The sequence below is a fragment of the Rattus norvegicus genome, chromosome 4 (assembly GCF_021556685.1).
Source record: "Rattus norvegicus strain SHRSP/BbbUtx chromosome 4, alternate assembly SHRSP_T2T, whole genome shotgun sequence".
Classification (NCBI taxonomy): Eukaryota; Metazoa; Chordata; class Mammalia; order Rodentia; family Muridae; genus Rattus; species Rattus norvegicus.
In genome coordinates, this window is record NC_141537.1 from 122,743,771 (window position 1) to 122,766,356 (window position 22,586).

At 50.9% G+C, this 22,586-nt stretch overlaps 2 long non-coding RNA genes across 4 annotated transcripts in view; one reads left to right on the forward strand and one right to left on the reverse strand.

Annotated features, from left to right (window-relative positions):
- The window catches only part of LOC102554942 (uncharacterized), a 106,332-nt gene extending 91,994 nt beyond the window's left edge, over nucleotides 1–14,338 (forward strand). The window contains exon 5 of one of the 2 annotated variants that reach the window (XR_015686827.1): nucleotides 14,106–14,338. This is a non-coding gene — a long non-coding RNA (uncharacterized LOC102554942). Of the gene's footprint in view, nucleotides 1–1,923; nucleotides 3,261–14,105 lie in introns of those variants that run through there. The other variant, XR_015686825.1, reaches the window with a different exon arrangement.
- On the reverse strand, nucleotides 11,172–21,632 carry LOC102555094 (uncharacterized). Of its 2 annotated transcripts, none has more exons than XR_015686834.1 (5): nucleotides 21,229–21,632; nucleotides 19,887–19,989; nucleotides 18,708–18,803; nucleotides 18,179–18,372; nucleotides 11,172–13,270 (listed from the first exon to the last, which is right to left on the reverse strand). It is a non-coding gene; the product is annotated as an uncharacterized LOC102555094 (long non-coding RNA). The 2 variants fall into 2 exon arrangements; XR_015686835.1 differs by lacking the exon at nucleotides 11,172–13,270 and adding an exon at nucleotides 15,343–17,613 and having other exon boundaries at nucleotides 21,229–21,466.
- Between the last annotated feature and the right edge of the window lie 954 nt (nucleotides 21,633–22,586).

Genomic DNA, 22,586 nt, shown 5'->3' on the forward strand with positions numbered 1-22,586 from the left:
CTTCTACTGTGAAGCTGCTGGCTTCGGTCTGCCTTCCACCGCTGTGATAAACACTATGGCCGAGGTTTATTTTACCTTAAAGCTTTAGTCTGGGCATCATCTGGGGAGGAGTCTGGAGGCAGGAGCTGATGCAGAGATCAGGGAGGAGCACTGCTTAATGGCTGGCTCAGTCTGCTTTCTTATACAACTTAGGATCACTCCCTCAGAGGTGGCACTGATCACAGTGGACTGGACTCTCCTATATCAATCATTAATTAAGAAAATGCTCACAGAGACTAATCTGATGGAGGCACCATTTCACCTGAGGTTCCCTCTTTCTTGATGACCCTGCCTTATGTCGCATTGGCAGACTAGGCAGCACATGGCCTACTTGGCAGGGTGTCATAGACATCGGCTTCAGCATGGATGCCTCAGCCTTGGAAGGCCAGTCTTCCCCATGGATGGGTGCACAGAGGCAATGATGACTGCTTTCCCACCCCACTCAGAGCTTTCGTGGCAAAGGGAGTGATTACAGCTGGGATTATATTTCTCAGTCACCTGGCCTCTCTCTTCTGCCTTGGGTGCTCCTCCTGTGGTACACACTGTCTGATTCTAGGCAGGTGGATGGCATCAAATTGTTACAGATTTATGACTAGGGACTGGTATGCCACAGTCTTCTCCCTCAGGACACCTTTGAGCTCCCTAAAAGAGTCCCACAACACTGCCTTCTTCCTGCTACTGACTGGTCTCACCATCCACTCCTGGTCAGGTTATTCTACCCATGAAGCCAGAGGCTGAGAGGGGCAGAGACCTTTGTGCTGGTGGTACTCAGAAGGCTCTGTCTTCCAGGATGCAATTCTACCTCTCCTGGTGTCACTGTGTCACCAGTAGTGGGGTGTGTCTGCATTTGGGGTATCCACAGGGCCTTGGTGATCTTGAGTGTATGCCTTCTTCTTGCAGCTACGCCCAGGCTCTTGTGGGGTGCAGACCTTGGTGGGTTCACTTGGGAGGGGTGTGCTTGGGTTTAGATGTGCAAGTCTCTTCTCCAAAGTGGTCAACCAATTTACTTTCCCCCCCAACTATGTAAGGATGGGGAACTCTCACCAAGATCCACCTGTAGATGAAGGTACAGGTAGTGGGTGACTGTGGGAAGCCGGAGGATCAGTCTTCTCCAGACATGGTTCTGAGGGGTTATCCAATCCCACAGGGTCAGCCCTAAGCACACGTACATATGCACATCACTAAATGAGCTTAGCAAAGTGTGTGCACACATGGCCCCACCCACTCACACCGAGCAGCATCTTTCCTTGCTGCTTTGGTCTTTCTCCTCACATGGAAGCCCTTTCTCAGATGTGCGCCTTGTAAATCTCCTTCCTCCCTATTCTATGCCCTGTGTGTTCGTTTCCTGGCATGGTCTTCTGACATCAGCAAGTCCTCACTGGGCTCCACTAATCATGATTATGGCCGACCTGTCTCTCCACACCCTAATGAGGCAGCCCTCTTAAGTCCCCTTCTCTGCCTTCATTCACTTAGGGCTGCATTTAGATGTTACTTCTGCACGGAGTTCTTCCCAGATTTCATCTGGGAATGCACTTTCCCCCTTTTCCATTTTAGTACTTAATGGATGGCCACCATCGCTTTCCTGTTCTATGATTTGCTTACATGTCCGCTTACTATTCAGCACCCTCACCTGCTACCCATCCTCTCTTTTGTAGACAAAGCCCAGCAATAACTAGTTCTGGTTCTCCAGGGTCCTCCAGCTCTGTGTTCCTCGGTATGTGGTATAACCAGCACAGACCCAGAGAGGCTGCTCCAGCCCCCGCCGTCACATCTCCAATTCTAACAAGGAAGAAGGAAGATGAAGGAAAAGCTCATGTTTTCAACTACAAGACATCCGAGAGGAAGCTAACCCGACCTTTGTGGTTTTGTCCCTTCCATATCCAGATGCTGGACCTTCAGGACGTGACTGCATCACAGACGTGGTGCCTGAAGCCGAGGCCCGGTGCTCTGCAGGGCAGCTGGCAGCTCCCGGAATAGGACCCTGTCCCCTTTTCTCCATGCTGTCCTGTGACACAGACCTGTCCTCCATTCTCTGTCTTTCTCCTTTCTGGAAAGGCCCTGGGGCTGATCTGGAGTGGACAGGCTCCTTCCTGTCCTGCTGTGGGCCCCAGGGATGGGGGAACACAAGGGATGCTCACACGGGTGTGGGGAAGGCCTGTGGGAATCCAGAATGAGATTCCTCACGAAGAGCTGGGTCCAGTGACACAACCCTTTAATTGGCGGCCCTGAACATCAGTTGTTCGTAAGTGAGGCTTGGCATGAATCACCTGGGGATCTTGTTAAAAATCCAGAACTGAGCCAGTAAGTTCAGGGTGATATATATCTGGTTACAAGTGACAGAACATCAACTACCTAAGCCCATGGGGAATTGATGCAAAGGCAGGCTTGGTGGGGGCAGGCTAAAGCTGCAAAGAGGCTGGGTAGGATGGTGGGTATCTCCCTCAGTTCTGCAGGCCTGGCCATCTGGACCACCTCCATCATGACCTCAGTTGCTCTATAGATCCCTGAAGGACAGCAGCCTTCCTGAGTCCTGGCCTGACTGCTGGGGCCAAGGGCTGAGGCTGTAATGACAGAGCTTACGCTCTGCTAACCTAGTAGGACACCTGCTGGTGTTCCCAGGTCTGACTGAGCCCAGAGACCGTGCTTCAGAAAGCCTGCCTGAGGTCCCCACCCTACAACCGGTCAACAGACCCCTGCTGAACTCTGAACCTCAGAGGGCTCTCCCTGGTAGCCTCAGGGCAGCCCCTGGATGCTCTCTCCCTTAGAGGCTCCAGCCTGCTGTCCAGGGTTGTGAATGCCTCAGAGGCTGTAGGAATTGACCTCTGTGAGTCACTTTGCTGGCAATGAGCAGAGATCACAAGGCCTGCACAATGGTACTTCCTGTAAGTCACCACTGAGGTCCTCTCTTGTTCACCTGAGGGCCTCCCCTGCCCACCCCCCTCCCAACTGTGGACTTCCATTCAACAGCCTGGGTTTGCAGTACACCTGCCCCTCCTGGGCAAGGAGGGTGAAACTTTGTGTCTTGACCTCTGAGAAGCACTTCCCTCTATACCCATAGTCCCAACAAGGGCGCCCCCTCACGTTAGACTGGGGTCCTGCACCTCATTCTTTACTAACATAGCAAGCACTGCAGGCTACAGTTTAGCTGCTGGAATCTCATTCTGCCTTCAGCTGTTTAAAAATGGAACTGGCCATCAATAATTAAACCAAGAGTGGGCATTAAAAGTCCGTGTTTCAGCTCCTCTTGAAAGCCTGGCACGGTTTGTCCTGCTGAGCCCGCACCTACCCGCATGTAGGAGGCATCCCAAGGCTTCTCCTGCATCCAGAAGAAGGGACCCCAGGCTGCTCCATGGTCCAGCAGGGGAGTTGTCCTCCAGGCTCCTCCAGTGCCCAGGAAGAGGGCATTCCTTAGGTTCCCCCCACCCAGCAGCTTCCTCTATTACAGCCATGTCCTGGGCTCCCCAGCAGCCTGCACTGCTTCCTTGTTCCCTGCTGGGTGTGTGACCCCCCTCCCCATTGGGAGGTTGGGATTGGTTCTGGCCCTTTCTATCATATCCGTCCTGAGAGCCAACACTCCCTGTTGGAGGGGCCACTCTGGGCTGCAGCTCTCTGCTTGCATACAGGCCTAGGGAGGCTCTGTGCTGCTCATGGTGGTCCTCAGCAGAGCTACTGGAAGTTTCCAAGTTGGCCTGTCATTCTGTCTCTGACTGTGACCCATGACCTTTGCCCTAACTCCCACCTCTGACCTCAGCAGGTTTTTCGTTAGGCTCCTTCTCCAGCACTCTTCAAGCACATGTAAGGAACCCAGGACTCTGGGAACATGTTGGGGTGAGGCTGGGCAGGGTTAGGAACAGAGCAAGGGTGTGTAGCCACTGCTGGGATTTTTGCTGTGGCTCTTTCTGTCCCCGAGGGGCCATATAGGTGCCTTGAGCTTGGGCTCATCCTTAAGGGGCCACTGGCCTCCCCGGACCTGCTTTGTGTAGACAAGTCTCACTGGGTACTTTATAAGCCCTGCTGGAAATTTGGAAATAACACCTCAGAAACTGTGGCAGAGTCATTCCCACTTTTAGGAAGGGACAAGATGGTGTCAGGACCATGTGTCTGACTTGGATCCTGTCTATTTTGGAAGAAAGCTAATCATGGTCAGAGAAGCAGAAGGAAGAGAGGAAGGTGCAGCCTGACAAGAGAAATCTGCTTGGGAACAGGAGGGAGGAGAGGGAGGAAGGAGGGAGGGAGGAGGGGAGGGAGGAGGGAGGGGGAGAGAGGACAAGATGGAAGAGGAGAGCAGGTGGCCTATATCATCAGTCTCCACTCCAACTATGCCTTATCCCAGGCTCCCTCTCTCCTCATGCCTTGTCTGTGCTGTCCTGAGCTGTGCTGTTCTGTGCTGTGCTGTGCTGTGCTGTGCTGTGCTGTGCTGTGCTGTGCTGTGCTGTGCTGTGCTGGGCTGTGCTGGGCTGTGCTGGGCTGGGCTGGGCTGGGCTGTGCATGCTGTGCTGTGCTGTGCTGTGCTGTGCTGTGCTGTGCTGTGCTGTGCTGTGCTGGGCTGTGCTGGGCTGGGCTGTGTTGTGCTGTGCTGTGCTGGGCTGTGCTGGGCTGTGCTGTGCTGTGCTGTGCTGTGCTGTGCTGTGCTGTGCTGGGCTGTGCTGGGCTGTGCTGGGCTGGGCTGTGCTGGGCTGTGCTGTGCTGGGCTGTGCTGGGCTGTGTTGTGCTGTGCTGTGCTGTGCTGTGCTGGGCTGTGCTGTGCTGTGCTGTGCTGTGTGTGCTGTGCTGTGCTGTGCTGTGCTGTGCTGTGCTGTGCTGTGCTGTGCTGTGTGTGCTGGGCTGTGCTGTGCTGGGCTGTGCTGTGCTGTGCTGTGCTGTGCTGTGCTGGGCTGTCCTCTGGGTCTCTCTTCCTGTCCAGCCTATACCATCTCTGCTTTACACTGCCTAGCCACCCAGGCATCACTGGGGTCTCTGCCTTTTTCCCTGCAGCTGGTTTTTTCCTCTTCTGTCTTTCTCTCTCTGCTCCTCATGGCTGGTTGTCCGCATGTCTTCTTGGGGTGGCTGGGTGGCTGTCTGTCCATTCTCTCATCTCAGGCAGCTGGAAGCATCCCCTGCGTTCATTGATGTATGGTTGTGAGATTCCCTTTGACTACTGCAGCAGCCGGTTGCTGGTTGCCAAGGGAACGGGTCAGGAGAAATGGGGGAACCGAGGGGGGCATAGGGAGCCAGGCGGGGGGTGTGGGCACGATTTTCTGTTTTCATCTTCTTTGGTGCGTTCCTTTTCCAAAGCATAGAGAAAGGATGGCAATTTAAAATGATTTTTCAAGAATCAACACGGCAGAAATAATGGGTCCTAATTGTGCTGGACTAAAAGCCAGGCAGGGAGAATGGCAGCTTCCTGGTGCCCAGAGAGAGCTAATGGCCAGACTCAGAGAGTGGAGCCACTTGAGAGCTAGGAGCCGCTGTGTCAGGTCCCTGACTGGCATTGCCCAAGGCCACCCTCCTTAGTCCTTGCTGTGAGTTTAGGATTTGAAGCCCAGAAGTCTCCACAGCCCCCACCAAGTAGGAGAGGCAGTGAGGTGACCACACACAGGAGTACAGGCATCCTGCTGATTTCAAGTGAGAAGGGGAAGGCACAGAGGCTTGACTAGGCTATTGCAAGCCCTGGGCATTCTCCAGGAGCTTCAAAGAAACGGTCTAGGTCTCTTCTGCTCACCCTGATTTTATCATCATGGGCACAGACAGAACCGACGCTGGTGTAGAGCCCATGCTGGCCTCACCACCTGCACCCCAGTCTCTACTATCCGAGTCAGCAAATCCTATGAATAGAATGAACCAGGCTATGCACTTCTGGGATTATACAGAAGAGAGAGTTCTGGGTATAGACTCGGCTTGTGCAGTCCTGTCATTTACCAGTTTCAACAGGATAGGAACTGGGGGAAAACACAGGGTCTTGGGGAATGAGCCCCACTCCTAACATATTAGAATGGGCAGGATCCTGGGAGAGGGAGATGTAAAGAGCATTGGGTAGAAGAGAAAGGCCAGGCAAGGATTTCATGCTGAGGGTGCCCTAAGACCAGGCAGAGAGGCCTTAAGGACTTTCCCCTTTCCCAGCCACCAGGGAAAAGCTGCTCCATTCTGGAACATGCTACCTAAAAGCCTTAGTCTAATCCTTGATGTCACCCCTGCAGGACCCACGTCTGTAAGGGTGCCAGTAGGACCTAGTGCAGAAGCCAGTACTCCCGAATGCATTTGGCTTGAGCCATTCCATGTCTGTCATTGTCCTAGGCAGCTAGAAGCCTGTCTTCTGTCTTGTTTTTACCCCCATCTGTCCCATTATCATCTTATATCCTGCCAGCAAGTGCCCAGCGAGTCTGGGTCCTAGTGGAAGACGGTGGCCATGTCTTGTATGTCTAGCCTGACTCTGTATGGTCTTATCTTCTCTCCTAGACAGTCCTAGACCCCGCTGGCTCCTGACATCTGAAACTGTCTATCATAGTAAGTGGTGCTGGGGCCCTGGAGGTCTAAAAGTGCCATGGTATTGGCCTTGTGTTTGGTGACTTCCCTGAGCTGTGGGAAGTACACTTAGAACTTGGTTCCCAAGTGAATTGGACAGGCTGGGGTTAGGGTTATCAACAGAGGTGGGGAGCATCACAGACGTAGGAGCTATCTGCAGAGTCCAACTCTGGAGGGAGAAATGGCAAAGTCCACCAGAGGCCTTGCAGAGCTGGGGGAGCTGTGTGATGAATGTCGTGTGTGAGTGACTTCCTTTGGTAATGGATGTCTCTTCACTCCATCACCAACTACCCTGTGTCCTGCTGTAGGCATGGCTAGAGATCCACTCCAAGTCAACACCATATGCATTCCAGAGTGACAGAATGATTGCTTTTTCCAGTGTGAGGGTTGGAACCTGGAGCCTCATTTATGCAAGGCAAAGTGGTCCGATACAGAGTCCCCTCCCCAGCCCCTGTGGCAGCATTCTTTAAGTCTCTGTCTCTGCTTAGTTCCTCTTCTGGCATGCGTTTATCCCTTATCCCAGCCCAAAGGAAGCCTGTGTTTAGCTTACTATTTCTAGTGCTTTTGTGTCATGGGGACTTGTGGACCCTCCCAGGTCCCTAAGACAGGAAATGTTCCTGCCAGCCTATCTTTAGGGCAAACTAAACTCTTCCTTTGTGTGCTTTCCCTCTGGGACACTGTTTATACCTGGGTCACTTCAGGGACAGGACAAATACCCTGAGCAGTCACAACTTCCAGAGCCCCAAAGTTACTCTTCCCTTGGACTACAGGAAGGGTCCTTGCCTCCCCACACTGCTATAGGCTGTCATCCCCAACCTGCTCACCTCACAGCACCTGGCAGGAATACCTTCTAGACTGGCTGCTTGTTTCCAGAAGCCTGCCAGGTCCTGGGGGAGGGAGCTCTCATTGTATGCAGGACAGATACCAACACATGCAACCTTGAAGATGGGGCAGGAGGGAACAGCTACCTAGCTACCTCCAATGACTTTTCCGGCTTAAAAAACCTCATCCAGTAACCTCTCCCTCGTCCCTTTTCCTCCTCCACCACCTCAGCACATCACCTGTGTGATTGTTTATCTCAAATTCTCTTCCACTCAGCTGACTTTTGCAAAAGTCAGGGGTGTGTAATTTACATAATTGGAGCTAGAATTTACATACAGTAAGCTTTACCCCTCTAAGTACACAGTTCAGGAGGTTTTGACAAATAACTACAGCAAGGTGGCTGCCATGGCAATCAAGGACAGCCCACTCCCCGCACTCAGTGTGAAACTGGCTTCCTACCCCTTTGTAGTGATCCTTTCAGCCCTCTCTAGCCCAGCACTCTAGATGCTGTCCCATGCAGCATGTGGCCTCTGTGCTTGACTTCCTCCATTTAGCGTAGTACAGCCTTTTTAAAAAGTCAAGCCTAACCCCCAGGCCACAATGCATGCCTCTTACTTTGCAGGGCTCCCGTTTGTCTGTGCTGTGCTTGCCTGAAGTGACTAGCCAGTCAACAGCCTCAACCTGGCCTTGGTGTCTTAAGGTCAGGCTGGTGAGGCCCACCTGTTACGGCTGAGTCTCCTCTCTGCTTATGTGGTTCTCTCTCTCCTTTTTGACAAATGGGCACAGCCAGATGGCCCTTAGTTGAAAGAGACACAGTTGTCACCCATCACCCCACACCTTCCATGGACACAGAGGATACATCTGTCTGTAAGCTCAGTTTCTCAGGGTTTCATTTCAGTGGAGCCCAAACACCCTTTAGAGTCTGGTATCCTCCCCCAAGTATGGATGCTGCCCTCAACAAGCTATATACAGACCTCCCTTTCTTGTGTGGCCAAGCCACTAATTCCTGGGGTACTGTTTTCATCTGAGCCTGTCAGTAGCAAATTTCTCTGAGTATCTGCACATGGGTCTTAGGTGACATGGGTTTGGGTTCCTCACTGAGAAGCAGGATACCGTTGGTGGGGTGAGGCCTTTAGCAGAGACCATCCAGCTGTTTCCAGTGCCCACACTATGACGTCAGCATCCCAGCCCAAAATGTTTCATGATCACTGTGTCTTCTTTTTGAGTCACGAGACTCAATATTCTAGATGCAGATCTACCCTTAGTCACATGTATGATTAATAAATATATTTTACCTGTTCTTGGAGCATCTAGTTTTGATGAGGTCCTCGACTCAGGTTTAAAATAGCAAAGCCATTCCCTAGTTTTACAAATGACTTGTTCTGATATTCCTTGAATCTCTTTTCTCTTTTCACCTGTACTCTGTCCCTGAAACTCCCCTTTGATGTCTACCATGTCCCTGGCTGGATTTCAGGCCATTCTCAAAGCCATCTCTGAACACAATGGAGGGAGGGAGGATGGGGAACATGGAAGCAAAGGACTAGTGTTTGGGATGCTCCGAAGCTAGGCTTCCAAACAACAGGACCTAGGAGGCTACTTTGAGCTAGTGATGCAGGATACAGAATATTCAAGCAATTCGGTGGCTGAGACTGCAGATCTGTGGCACCAGGCCGAGTGTCTAGGAGGCTGAAGCAGGGAGATTGCAACTTCCAGGCTAGTCTAGGAAACTTCAGAACACAAAACTTTCAGAACATAAAAAGAGGATGGGAGTGTAGTTCAGTGGTTGAGAGCTCGCCGAAGACATTTGAGGTCCTGTGTTCCAATTCCCATAAGCAAAAGCACAATAAAATAGAGTCTAGCAATAATTTGAGGTCCATTGATTTTTGGCAAGGGTGACCACTCAAAAGCCCTATCCTCAGAGCCAAACATCATCATAAAAGGAGCTATGCTGTTTGCAAAAGACAAGCCAAACTGGGCTCGGTGGCTGCTGACAAATCCTCACAGAAGGAGCAGGCTAGGAATGTTGTCTGAGCATCCAGATGCCCCTCTAAACTAGTTGTAAGAAATTTTGCCCTAATTACATGAGGTCTCAGGGTCTAGGGAGGTGCTAGAGTCTATATGCTGACCAGGGGAGGGAGGTTCCACTCTATGGCTATGGAAAAGCCATTTCTGTGCTGGGAATGAACTTTTCAGTGTAACTTCTGGGGGTGCCCTGCTCCTGCTTACAACCCTTTACCCAGGCTCTGTGGGTTAAGACTGGTGTGACTCTTTCCCCAGGGGGGATCTTGTGGGATCATACTTTGCCTTAGGAGGAAGGTGCTGATGCTGCTTACATCTTCCCTTAATGGAGGACTTCTTGCAACATCAGCCAATGTAGAAATGGTTTTTTTGAGCAAATGATGCCAATGGTCTGTGTGTCTTCACATGAAAGAATGAACTTGGACCCCTACCTACCTCATGTCATGTGCAAAGAGTGAGTCCGGATGGGTTGCAGGTAGAAGGTTCTGAGGGACAAAGCCTGTTACCCTGGGTGTGTCCTGGCTTGAGTCCACGTTCCCATGGTTTGTTTGGAAGGGCAGCAAACCACATCAATATAGAAAGAATGAATTTCTTTGAGGTAAGGTCTTCCTTAGTAGCTCTGACTGTCACGGGACTTGCTTTGTGATACAGGCTAACCTCGAACTCACAAAGATCTGCTACCTCTATGTCCTGAGTGCTGGGATTAGAGATGTGTACCACCATGCCTGGCTTAGAAATGAATAAACCGGTTGTGACAGGCAAGAGTGTGGAAGACGCTTAGGGGTACACCCACTGACACAGGGAGATGGGTGGGTGGGCACCACTTTGATGATCAAATGTGTGGTGGAAAGATGGGAGAGAAAGAGAAGCAGAGCAGTTTGTACACTGTGAAGAGAGGAGGAACTGGGGACATGATGATGGTGAGGAATAGCCTGATGTGAGGAGACTGTGCTGTCATCTGAGGCCGTGGTGACATCCTAGCCTGTGCTGCCACTGAGGGCAGGGGTCGGTGCTGAGGTCTGTGGTCCATGTTATTACCAAAAGCAATGTGGATGTTTGTAGTCTGGGCCATCTCCAGGGTTGCTTTGATATTTGAGTGCTGTGCAGAATTGGTCCCACCCTTCACCAGCTGTGGAACTTAAGAGCTGTGGTACCCCTTGCCTAGGCCCCATAAAAGAGATAGCCCCAGCCCTCACCTGGGAAACCTGGGAGAGCTGACCCTGCCTTGAGGGTGTAAACTCAGGAGAAGTGCCTCCCCACCCCCACCCCTTGCTGCCTATGGTGGGCAGGAAAGTTGTGTGATTGCCTTCTCCCTCCCCATCTTGTCTCTCCTCCTCCACCATATCTGGGCAGTGTGGGAGAACTAGCCCTGGTGGTGTGGGTGTGGGAGAATTGCCATTAATGGTAGAACTGGCCCCAATGGTGTGAGCACAGGAGAGGCGGTACCACCCCCTGCTGGCTGTTACAGCAGGAGAACTGGCCCTGCCCCTCACCTGGGAAAAGTGGGAGAGCTGGCCCTGGTAGTGCAGGTACAGGAGAGCCAACACCCAGGCCCAGATCCAGGGCTTTGAGTTGGCCCACCCCAATGTCTACCCCATCTGTGAGCTGCTAGAGCATGTGAAGGGGTCGTCCTGCATAACCATAGTGAAGGATCTCCATGACTCAGGGCAGCAACAGGATATCTGAGAAGAGTTCTGGTGAGGATCCAGGATTGATAATGTAGCAGAAGCCAGAGGCCTTGAACCAGACCAATGACTCACTGTAATGAGCATGTGCAAGTAAAGCTGATTGGTAAAAGGGTATACTGTGGGACACACCACTGTTCCCACAGCAAGATATTTTTGTATTTATTTATTTATTTGTTTTCATATTTTTGTTTTCTTTGGGGGAAGGTTGCAAGGGTGGAGGGTGGATATGGAGGGATGGGGAGATGAGTGGGATTGGGGTGCATGATGTGAAATCCACAAAGAATTAATAAAAATAAAAAAATTAAAAGGATGAGTAAACTAGATTTTGTCAAATGTAGAAACTCACTTTGCATAAAGAAGTGAGAAGGTGCTTCAAAGGCCAGGTCAGATTTTACAGTCTGCTATTCAGAGTCTATAAAGAACTACTTCGACATAAAAGAAAAAAAAAGGGTGAGTTGCCCAATCCAAAATGGATAACTACAGTTTTCCAAAGGTGACACGTGCATGGCTAGTAAGTGCAGGAGAAAGAAAACTTGTTCAACTTCATTGGCCATCGGAGAAATGATGCAAGCCTAAACCTCAGGATGGGAGTCAGGAAATAACAAGGTTAAGTCAAATTTGGAGAAGCCAAAGCCAGACATGCTGCTACTCAGATAGGTGGGTCACTTTCCAAAGTGGCCCAGTGATTTGTCAAAATGCAAACTTTAAAAGCACCACATTGCAGCCCTGGGTACAACATGTCCCCACAGATCAGTCTATGAGTATTCATGGGGGTATTATTCATAACAGCCCAGAAGTGGGGACAAGCCAAATGTGGCTCACACATCTAATGGAAGGACTGAAGAACATGTTTCTGGAAGGATTGATCTTTAAAACATTGTGCTGAGTGGAAAACCGGTCAGGAGAGATCAGGCACCATGTGACTCTGTTGGTAGGGCAGCAGTTCCACAGAGGGAGAGCTAGTGACTTCTGTGAGCTGGAGGAATGGCGTGGGGGAACGACTTAGAATTACAAAGTTTCTTTGGGTGTGATTAAAAGAAGTGAATGTTCTAGAAACCGTTGGCATGTCCATTTTAAAAATGGCAAGTGTTATGTTACAGAGTTATAGCTCAATTAAAATGAAACTTTAAAAGATTTATGTGCCCACAGTGGCTCTGTACCAGGTAGGGAAGAAGAGGAGGAGGAAGAGGAGGAGGGGGAGGGGGGGGAAGAGGAGGAGGAGGAGGAGGAGGAGGAGGAGGAGGAGGAGGAGGAGGAGGAGGAGGAGGAGGAGGAGGAGGACCTGAGAATGGAGCCTAGGTGCCTGTGGTGGAGAGAGACCTCGACCTCTCTTAAGCTGGGGTTCTCTGCCCAGAGCACTGCCAGGAAGGTTGCTGCTCACAGCTCTGGGCTGGGATACACACCCACTAAGATGTGTCACCTGGGGAAGTCGTGAGCCAGCTTGGCGTGGGTTGCTTCTGTCAGTCGTGCATGCCGGGAGACACCTGGGGCGCCAACTTCTGGGCCACCACCCGCCAGAAAGACAGGCAGCCTGCCGCCTCGCCTCCCTGTTTGCACAGCCTGGCTTCATTAGTGGGGAGGTGAGGATCTAATTTCCTTCAAACAAATGCCGGGGGTTGGTGCTTCCCTCCAACAATGAGCAGTGGCAGACGGTGAGAAATCTGCTTACACCTTCTGGGTCGGGGTGGGGAGTGGCTCTGGCATGGCTGCCGGAGAGGCAAGCCCCGTGTGCCCAACTGGAAAGGAAAAGATGCGGCCAATTCATCTGTAGTGGAGGGGCCAAGACGAGGGGTCTTCCAGCAGCGTTTCCACGGTTCCGAGACAAGAAGCCAAGAACTTTAGACATTTTGGGTGTGGCGTAGGCCCGAATGCTGCGGCAGAGCCCAGAGGCAGGCTTGCGCCAGGAGGAAGTAGATAGCTGAGCTGTGCTGGAGCAATGGCAGCCTCTGTGACTGCTGCGGCACACAGCTGCCCTTGGTAAGGAATGAGCTGGACTTGACATGTCTGTGTAGGTCAGTCACAGGACAAGGCCACACACTGAAGGCTTTGGGGAGATCCTTTAGGAGGCTCACTCAGGGCCTTGACTAGCACACTACAGCAGGGCATCAGGTAGACGGTGACATTCCTTCGCAGTCCTATGAGCCGTATGGAAGGAAGCTCAACCACAGTCAACTGTCATAAGGCACGGCCTCCATTAGGTCCTGGAGAAACAATGGGAAGCTTGGCAGCTCTAAGAGACCCTCTTTGTGTCAGGGAGGTCATGGTCACCCAGATCATAAGCATGCAGCTCCCAGGCCACCTTCTCTGTCCTCATGGTATCGGGTCCTCAGGCTTAAAGACTGGGGCGTATTTTCCAGCTGTGATGAGCTGCCACATACCAGGCCCTATTTGTGTTAGGTGTCCTTATGCAGCACCGGGCTGGTGTGGAGAGGCTCTCAAACAGCCATCAGCAACTTCATTCTGTTACCAATGGTCTCCATCAGAGCATGGGTTTTCCAATATCCCTGAGGGTGGTAAGTCTGACACAACTCTAGCCCTCATGGAAGTTTACTAGGAGAAAAGTGAGCAACTAAACAAGGGAATAAAGTGAGTTGGTGGTACACAACTGTAATCCCAGTAGCCAGGAGTAGAGAGAGCAGGTTCAGAAGTTCAAGGTTATCGTCAGCTAAGTAGCAAGTTCAAAGCCAGCCAAGGTTACATAGGGTCCTATCTCTAGAAATTAAAACAAAACAAACAAAACCCCCTAAGTTATGATGGGTGCTAACAAGACAATACCAGGATGGTGGGGGAGAACGGGACAAAGGACCTGTTAGTGTTAAAGCCAGCCAGCCTCTGGCAGGAAAAAACAGAGGTGGGACATAGCAAGGGCAGGGAAGCACAACTTAAACCTGGGCTACTCAGAGCTGGGGAGCCCTAAGATTGCCAAGAGGTGACTGGGATTATATAATACAGAACAGAGGGGGAAGGCTGGTGTATCAGTTACTTTCTGGCACTGCAACCAAAACAACTTATGGAAAAGTTTATTTTGGCTTACAGTTCCAGAGAAAGTCCAAAAGCAGGAGAGTTCGGACAGCAGACCACGGGAACAGGAAGCTGAGAGATCATATATTGAACCGCGCACAGAAAGCAGAGTGGTGGAGCCGGAAATGGAAGGAAGCTCAAAACCAGCCGATCTCAGTCTCCCTAATGCTGTGGTGACTCCCAACTGTAAACTTATTTTCACTGCTACTTCATAACTGTAAGTTTGCTACTGTTATAAACTGTCATGTAAATGCCTGTGTTTTCCATTGGTTTTTGGCGACCGCCAAGAAAAGGTTGTTTGACCCCAAGGGATCAAGACCTGCAGGTTGAGAACCCTAAACTCAAGGCAGCAGTGGCTTCCTCCAACAATGCTCCACTTCACAAAGGTTCCATAATTCCCCCAAGAGAACCAACCAGAGGCCAAGGGTTCACATATGTAAGAGTATGGGGAACATTTCTCATTCAAACCCCCTGGGCAGGAGTGGCTCCCAAGAGCAGGAAATACAGAAGAGGAGACATAACAGTGATGTAGAGGTGCTTGCCCTGCTTCTCTTGACAGCGAGTTGCACACTGTCCCAGCCTACTTACCAGCATGTCCTCACCTTCTGTAGGCTCACGCACCTCAGTGGGTCATCCAGTCGCTGCCATCTGACCTTTGGTTGTGTGTACAAATGTAATATAAGGGGGGAGGGCATGGCACCCTGCTCTCCACATCGAGCTTTGAGAACTAGGAATGGAAGATGATACTAGAGGCAAAACTGCCAGGAAAAGGCTTTGAAAGCGACATGACAGTAGTTGTCCCCAAACGGCTCACAGAGGCACCTTCTCTGTTTCCAGTCCACCGTGGCTCGCTCCTTTGAGGCAGGGAGCACTCCGTTTGGGTGTTTTTCTCCAATGGGAGGTGAACGTGACAGTCTTCACTCTGCTCACTTTTGTTGCCATTTGTAGTGGTTCACTTCCTGTGCCTGTTTATGGGTGGCACGAGCCTATCTCTAGTAAATCCCCCGACCCTCCACCTTGTCTGGCTTTCTAGTGTCGTGTGACCGCCTTCCTCCATGGCTCCTAACTTGTTGCTATTGTTTTCCTATCAGGGTCTTTTATCTTGTTAGATGGGTGTTTGCTGACCTGAACCCTTGCACTTTTCCATAGTCAAATCTGTCAGTCCTTTCCATGCTGGCTTCTGGGTTTTATGTCATGCTTAGAAAGACTTTTTTCACACCAAGATTTAAAAAAAAATCACCCACGTTTTCTTCTATTACATTTTTAGATTCATTTCTGACATTTGAATTTTAATGCTTTGGGATTTTTTTTTAAGTATGAGAAAGATTTAGCTTTATTTTCCCCAAATCTCTGTCTCCCTTCACCATGTGTTAAACAGTCCATATCTCCCCCAGGTTTCTTGCCATCTTCACCAGCTATTAAACACTGATGTTCGTGGGCCAGTTTCTGGCCCCTCCACTCGGTCTCGTTGATGAATCTGTTCATATTTCGAATACTTTTGTCAAGTTCTCTTTTTAAAAAAATTTTGATCAGAAATTCGATTTGGATGTTGATCAGCAGATTGACGGCTTAGCATCATCCTGCAGCTCCGGGTTGGACACCTCACCATCTTCCCCGACTCTCAGCCTCTCCGCTGAGCTCTGAAGCTCTGCTCAAATGAGGTGTCTGACTGTCTTAGCGTTTTCCTTTTTCTGGGCACTTTTCATCCTCAACTGCCGGTGAGAGTGAGCCCCTCCCTTCTCTAGTGTCTTAGATTTTATATCTTATGTAAAGCATTGCTTTTGATAGATTGTCTTTTCTTTAAAGATTTACTTCATTCTATATGCAGGAGTGTTTCCCTGCCTGTGTGTGCACTATGTGTGTGCAGTACCCACGGTGGTCAGGAGAGGGCATTGGATCCCCGGAACTGGAGTTACAGGTGCTTGTGAGCCACCATGTAGGGACTTGGAGCCAAGTCTGGCTCCTCTGGAAGAACAGTCAGTGCCTTTAACTGATGAGCTGTCTTTCCAGCCTCACACTGGTTTTCTTGTGGGTCCTGGGGATCAAAGCCAAGGTTCTGCTGCTTCACAGCAAGCACTTTAAGAATTTCCCTTCCAGCCACTGTTTTGCATAATGTTCAGCCCCAGGCCCAGCCTGGTGGCTGTGGAAGCTGTTAGCCACTCATAGCTGTCTAAAGCTGTGCTCAGGCTTATAAAAGTGGTGTTGACAAGCTGTTCCTTGCTGTATTCCAAAGGGTGAGTTAGTAGCCACTTTTGTAATGGTCAGGAGAGATGTTAAGCATGCTTGTGCGATGGAATGTTCTGGAAAACATGGTTCTAGGCAGTTGTTTGCACATTCATATGTGCATATTTTCTTGGGCTGGGGAAAGGTTGACTTCTGAATTCTTAGAACACAGCCTGTGCCATGGTTATTTCCCTTCAGAGCAGGCCCCGTTCTCTAGCTGAGCTAGAAAGTGTGCAGAAATTCTTTCTCCTTTCCCCCAGGGTGAACGTGTTATGTCCTCAAAGACATTTTCTGTGCCTTGGACCCCTTGGGTTCCTTCAGAACACTGCCACTCTCCTGTCTAGGGATGGGAGCTGACCTCTCTTCTGTTGTGACACCATCATGACCTAGAAAGCCACAAGACTCCTGCCTCAGGCAGGGCACTTTCCTGAGTTGCTGGGGGTCAGCACTTGGGCTTCTCCAAGCCACATTTTGTGAGGAAAGCCAAGCTGGCCCACCCAGAGAAGCCCCGTGCCTACAGGAGGAGAGATGCTGCTGCTGTTGTGAAGGTTTGCATAATGAGTGCTCCCCAAAATGAGGCCAAGGGTGCTAAAGGATGGGCCCCAACCTCCGAGTGAGGGGAGGTGATGAGGCCTATAAGACCTCCTGGAAGAAAGTTACTGTGCACGTTCCAAAGGGGGATAGTGCGACCCCGCCATTTCTCTTTGCCTCTGTGCAGCAGTGAGGTGAACAGCCTCTCTGCCGCCAGCTCCTGCTGTGACATGCTTTCATTACCATGGCACAAAGACAGTGGAGCCAGCAGACTGTGGACTGAAATACACAAAGCCGTGAGCCTCAGGTACTTTGTCACAGTGATGGGGAGCTGACTAACACAGATGTCTGATCAGTCATTTCAGCCACCAGCTACACCAGCAGCCAGGGCTCCAGACCACTGGCTCACCCTTCCTGAGTGCCTGACCCCTGACCCAATGTCACTAAATCTACGTTTGTTATTTGAAGCCACCATTAAAAACAAACAAACAAACGAACAAAAAACTAGAGTGGAGGGAAGTTGAGGCAGGAGACTGTGAGCTGAGAGAGTCGTGCCGGAGTTACTGAGGGTTTCAGATGTTCATGAGGGCACCTTTGGATGTTGTGTTCCGTGGACAGGGGCTCCTGTTTTACTTGTCTGTCCAGTCACGGTGGCTGGCTCTTGCTTCTGGAGACCCAGTAGCTGCACTTTGAGGGGAGGAGGGCTGGCTCCTCTCCATGCTGGCATTTGGTGCCAGCCTGTCACCATGGCAGCAGAGATTGGTGCTACCTACACCACAGGAAAGGGAAGCTGCTCAGAGTGGATTCTTCCTGATCCCCAAATCACTCTCTTCTTGTGACTCGAAGCAGATACAATTCCTTCATCTTCTGATACAATTTCCAGAAGCAAATCCCTCAGCTCTTTTTCCTAGACTCCTTGAATTAACATCAAAAACTATATTTGATTTGAATTTAGCTCCAAGGCTCTGAGTTTTGTTGAGGCTAATCCCCTGTCTGCTTGGCTTCCTGGAGTCACAGCTGAGGTTTGCCTGCAGTCACTCCTCACAGACCCCAGGGGCAGAGAGGAGTGGCTTGGTTTCCCAGCCAGGCTTCCTTTCCCCTCCCCAAGCTCTGTGCCAATTGTGATCCTGGCTGTGGTGGGCTTGAGGTGAGACAGGAGCATCCCAAGGGATGCAGAGAAGACTTGAGGGCAACCGAGAAAATGAGAGTGGAATAGACCAGAGGGAGAGCCACCCTGTGCCGGAGCAGAGTGGGTAAGGAACCAGTGAGCCAAAAGGCAGCCACACAGCCCAGGCAGGACACCTCCCCACCCAATGAACCCCTGGGCTGCTGACCTGATTGGTAGGATGAGATCTGAAATGCTGGGGAATCTCTCCTGGTGGTTTTTAGCTGATGACACACAGATCATCAGGGGAATGCCACTGAAGGAGATATTTTATCTCTGGACTCTTCCTCCTCTTCTTTCTCTTTTGCCTGCCACAGGTTAACAGTTGTCTCCTTCATGGAGACAAACTATTTTGCCATACTTCTAAAGAGTGGGACAAATTAAATGAGAACCAATGCAAACCTCCCCTCCTTATAAGCCTTCTCAGGTAGCTTCTCACACTGACAGAACACTGATCCACACACCAACCACTTACCCATCCACCCACACACCCATCTATCTACTCATCCATCCACCCATCTACTCATCCACTCACCCATCTACAAACCTATCCATCTGTCCGTCCGTCCGTCCATCCATCCATCCACCCATCTACTCATCCACTCACCCATCTACCAACCCACCCACCCACCCACCCACCCACCCACCCACCCACCCATCCATCCATCCATCCATCTTGCTCTATCAGTAGTACTTACCGATAAGTTACCGAATGCACGGCTCTACGCGCTGGAGACAGCAGATGAAACCCTCATCCTCATGGAATTTAGAGTTTGGTGATGCAATGAGTGAAGCTGACAGAAAATGGGAGTGTGGAGTTAGCAGGACTGTAGTCTGGGTGCATCTCCACAGGTGCTGCTGCATGGTGCAGAAGCAGATGGGAATCCCATGGGTGGCCAGCTGAGACCTTGCACTGTAGATGGCTGGAACAGCAAGTGCAAAGGCCCTGAGGTGAGGGCATCTCGGTTTTCTTTGGAAACAGGATCCCAGTGGGAGGTGAAGATGGGCAAGACCTCGACTTTTCTAGACAAGGCCACATCTAGGCTTTCATGAGTGTGAGAGTGAAAGCACGGAAGGGCATGGCTCTGCAAAGCACCACATCAGTCCTCCAGCATCTCAGCTCATTGACATCTCTGCGGCTCACTCACCCCTGACAGCATTCCCATGTTCCCTTTGCCTCTGTAAGGCCATCTGCCCGAGAGATCCCTGGGCAGGTTGGGATAGCAGCATCTTAACTGACCTATGTCCCCACTGGCCACTCAACCCTATCAACCAGGGGACTTATTTTTCCATGCCAAAGCCCAGGCAGAGGGAGCCTCTCAGGGGGCATCATCATGGAAATTCTAACAAGAAGCCCCTTTGTAAACAAAATGACCAGGTACAGGGAGTGCTTGAGGAATCGCTGTGCACATCTGGACAGATGTGAAGCCAGCATCAGCCTTGGGGTTAGGCAACCCTGGAGATGGGGAGAGACAGAGAAATGAGAGGGAGGGAGGGAGAGAGGGAGGGAGGTAAAGAGGAAGGGAGGGAGGGAAAGAGGGAGAGAGGAAGGGAAGGAGAAAGGGAGGGAAGGAGGGAGAGAAGAAGGGAAAGAAGGAGGGAGGGAGAAAAAGAGGGAGGGAGAAAGGAAGGGAAGGAGAAAGAGAGGAAGGGAAAGAGGGAGGGAGGGAGAGAGGGAGAGAGGAAGGGAAAGAGGGAAGGAGGGAGGGAAAGAGGGAGGGAAAAAGGGAGGGAAGGAGGAAGAGAGGAAGGGAAAGAGGGAGGGAAAGAGGGAGGGAAGGAGGAAGAGAGGGAGGGGAGTGAAAAGTGAACTGTGTGAGCTGGTTATGTTGCTGGACCATGTAGGTCCCTCTGCTGTAGCTGTCTGTGCTCCTCACCTGGTGCACAGCATGGGCTTTCCATGTCTTCCCTTTTTCAGGATCTCCTACATGAGTCTTTGTTCTGCCAGTCAGAGGTGGGGACATTCTGACAATTTTTACCCTGGTAGAGGACAGATGACATAAAATAAATTCATGTTTTAGTGGCAATGTCCTCTTGACCATTCGATGCTGAAGCCAGCTGTCCACAAGGACCTTGCCCAGCCTCCCCCATAGCTCAAAAAAAAAAAAAAAAAAAGAAAATGAAAAGAAAAGAAAAGAAAAAAAGGCCAACAGTTAAGGGTAAAGTGTTTGTCTTACAAGTATGAGGACCTGAGTTCCTGTCCCTAGCGCCCATATAAAAGCCAGGATCATGGTAATCTCATCACTGAGCAGAGCGTTCTCTCTCTCTCTCTCTCTCTCTCTCTCTCTCTCTCTCTCTGTGTGTGTGTGTGTGTGTGTGTGTGTGTGTGTTGGTATGTGAGGGTAGAGAATGTAGACCCCTGGTGTGGTGGTGTGAATATGCTTGGCCTAGGAATGGCACTATTAGTAGGTGTGGCCTCGTTGGAGGAAGTGTGTCACTGTTGGAGTGGGCTTTGAGACCCTCCTCCTAGCCACCTGGAACACAGTCTGTTCCTTGCTTCTTTGGGATGAAGATGTAGAACTCTCAGCTCTTTCTCCAGTGCCGTGCTTTCTTCCTTGATGATAATAGGTTGAACCTCAGAACCAGTAAGCCAGCCCCAATAAATATTGTCTTTTGTAAGAGTTGCTTTGGTCATAATGTCTGTTCACAGCAATGAAAACCTTAAGACACCTGAAATAGGCATGAGCACGCACGTACACACACACACACACACACACACACACACACACACACAAACTTACACACACACACAGACACTTACACACACAGACACACACACAGACACACACACACAGACACTTACACACAGAGACACACACACACACTTACAGACACACACACACAGAGGCACACACAAACTTATACACACACACAGACACACACACACACACACACACACACACACACACACACACAAAGGCCTAAGGACCTAGTCACATTACGAGGGGTTGGGAGGGGGGTGGGGATGTAGTGGGTCCTAAGGGGAGGCTTCCATGTTGGGAAGGAAGAGACTGGGTGTTCAGGAGGCAGCTGCCACGGCTTTGCTTCTGAGCTGACCTTCTGACTCCTGCTGACCATGACCACCAGCTTCTGTTTTCTGCTTTCCTCCTCCCCTCCCCTCCCCTCCCTTGCCCTCTCCTCCCCTCCTCCACTTCCCCCTCTTCCTCCTCCCCTCCCCCCACCTCTATGAGATAGTCTGAGCAGAAGACACTTTCATACCCTGTCTGAGAAGCTTCCAGTTAGAGCATATCACTCTCGGTGCCTCTGTTCAGTGACGTGCTGTCTTGCATTCTGTTCCATGATGGTGGACTGAACTGCTCACTAATTCTATCTGCTCCGGCTTCTGGAATGTTCTGTGCTTCCTGGCTCTGCTCATCTCTGTTCTTTCACTGTACTTACAACAACTTCCTTTGATTTTGCCTCTTGGGAGTGAGGAGTGCTCCTTGCCTCTTGTTTTGCTGGCTTATGTTCACATCGTTTTTAAACGTCCAGAATGGAACGATAGCTATCTGTTGCTTTCTGGGTAGACAGACCTCCCCTCCCTGTGTTGCCATCACACCTCCTTCTTAGCCCGCACCAACCATTCCCACAGGCTGGCATGGCTGGAACAGCCTAAGGTCTCTGAGGCTTTCCTGAACAGCCCTAGAGCGAACTGTGCTCTGACGTATATATGAGCTCCTGCCCTTGAGCATCTGGGGAAACCTGGGCTTCCGCTGGGCCATCTCCATGGCCTCCTGGGATTTAAAAAGACTCTAAGTTTACTCTAACTTCTGTCTTGGTTATGCTGAGTCGGGCTAGGCCTTAAGGACTAACCTCTCTGGGCCCTGGCTGAGTCTCTCTTACTCATCACATGACCTGGAAGCTCCCACTGTCCCCCAGCCTCTGAAGCGTAGACTTCTGCCTTTCTTCCTGGAGGGTAGCCTGTCGGAGGTCCTGGACCAGAGCACCCTCTCCACTCCTCTCCTTCCTCCTCCTCTCCCTTCCTCTTCCCTTCTCCCCTCCTCCTCCTCCTTTGGCAGTCCTGTGTTGCCTGTGGAAGTCCTAGCTGGCTTCCAACTTGCAGTGATCCTCCTGCCTCTGCCTCTCAAGAGCTGGGGTTAGAGGTGCTCACCACCTCCTCTTCTCGCTTCCAGCCATCTTCTGCACGGGTGCTCTGTACTGTACCTGGGCATCTGATGGCTGTGTACCACCTTCAGCATCCCAGATGGCAGATGCAGTTGCAGAAAACAAATTTATCTTCAAAGGAAACATTGCTTCACAGTCGGCTTGGCCTACATGTGCTCAGTTGAATGTGTTTGATAAATTGCTGTAGACTGCATATTCCTGTCCCCAGACTCACACACTAGAGCCCTGGTCTCTGAGTGGAGGTTTTGGGAGGTAGGCTTGTAGGAGTCCACTGGGTCTTGAAGGTAGGGCCCTGGGGAATGGAAGAGGACAGAGGGCTGACTTACCTCCTCCTACTTTGTGGGGTCAGAGCAAAGGGTTGCCCTACACACACACACACACACACACACACACACACACACACACACACACACTCATGAACCAGGCAGAAGCTAACACCTTTCCCTTAGAGT